Source organism: Dermacentor silvarum, chromosome 10 (assembly GCF_013339745.2).
Source record: "Dermacentor silvarum isolate Dsil-2018 chromosome 10, BIME_Dsil_1.4, whole genome shotgun sequence".
NCBI classification, from domain to species: Eukaryota; Metazoa; Arthropoda; class Arachnida; order Ixodida; family Ixodidae; genus Dermacentor; species Dermacentor silvarum.
In genome coordinates this window covers 98,674,220-98,675,692 of record NC_051163.1, presented here as the reverse complement: position 1 = coordinate 98,675,692, position 1,473 = coordinate 98,674,220, and positions in this window count along the sequence as shown.

Here is a 1,473-nt window from a genome sequence, read left to right as displayed (position 1 = left end):
TATCTGGTATTCCTGCATAGCGATGATTTTGGATTTACTTGCGAGGGTTCGTAAATATTGCTGCAGAAGTGGCTTCTTGTTGGGAAACCATCCAGAGTTCCATTGCCAGATGCTAAAGTTCTCGTCCGGGCTATCCATGTTTAGGCTGAGGGGAGGGTTGAGCGGATAACGCTGCCCTCAAAATCGCGCCTTCCGTTGGTGGTGCTAGAACATTGCGTTGTACTGTAACCTGCGAAGGAGCCGGCCTGGCATCGACCTCTTCCAATTTGCTGATGCGCTCACTGAGTGCACCTAATCCCATTTTGGGGTGCGCTATAGCTGCCTGGACCTTTTCTAAGCTAGCCTGCATGCTGGCGACGGCATTATTGAGTTCCGAGAGTAATCTTATAGTCTCATCTCCCTGTCTGTTCTCTACCGCTCGACGCTTGGGCGCGCTAGACCCGTGGGATGCCTCGGACGTATCCATGGCGACCGGGACAGGGACGGAGGTGGGTTGCGCCGGGGGAGGGTGAAAGCGCGAGCTTCCTAATCTCCGCCATCTCCGCAGCTAGCCTGCTCATTTCTTGCTTAACCCGCGCGTTTAATTTCCTCAAGTCAAGTGTTGCCTCTGTTTTCTCTGTGCCAGAATCGACAGCAAGCATTACGCAACCAAAGAAGCACACACCTACAGGCGCATACCCAGTGTCTCAATTTGGCATCAAAGCCGCTGATTGGTACCAGCGCAGACCGAGTAGCACATACTAAGTACTCCGAATCTGCGTTATGAAGTTTCTTTAAACAGCGGTACCTACCGAGTCCCGCATATACAATTACCCATGTTATCGTGAAAGTAGCTCGATGAAGAGCGGAACGTATGTACGCCTTGCTACATTCTAACGGACCCAGGTTGGCCCGATTGTTACTTGCGAACCCTGTTACCTCAGACCAGCACGAAGCCCATTCGACCACTGACTACCTAGTGGCCCAAATTAAGCGGAAAACGGTGCCAGACAAGAAGCATACGTATTGTGCTGGTAAGAATCACTTGCAGGTAGCAATAGATCCGCGTTGGCACACGACCGTTTTATAAAAGCCTGTAATGCGGCCAGCGAAAACCCCGAGAGGTTCTCTACGCGGAGAAAGGCAAAGCAAACCTTTGTCCCGTTGAAGCCATTGCGCGCCGAGAAAGCGCTCGCAGTGTGCTGCGACGCGTCTCAATTTCAGATCCAGCGAAAGCTTCAACCCGTACGTAGCAGCCTTAGCGCGCGAAGCGTTAAAAGCTATCAGAGAGTTTTACGACGCGTCAGAAACTCGCGCAGCGAATTCCCGCAGATATACCCGGCGCGAATCAAGGCAACACAACCGCTTCGCCCCGTTGGGAAAGAAAGCGCTCAGGTGGGTTTCACAATCAATGCAAAGCAAATCGATCGCTTTGGTCCCGTTGCAACCACGCCTTTCAAAAGCTTCATCCCGCATGGAACAGCCACAGCGCGC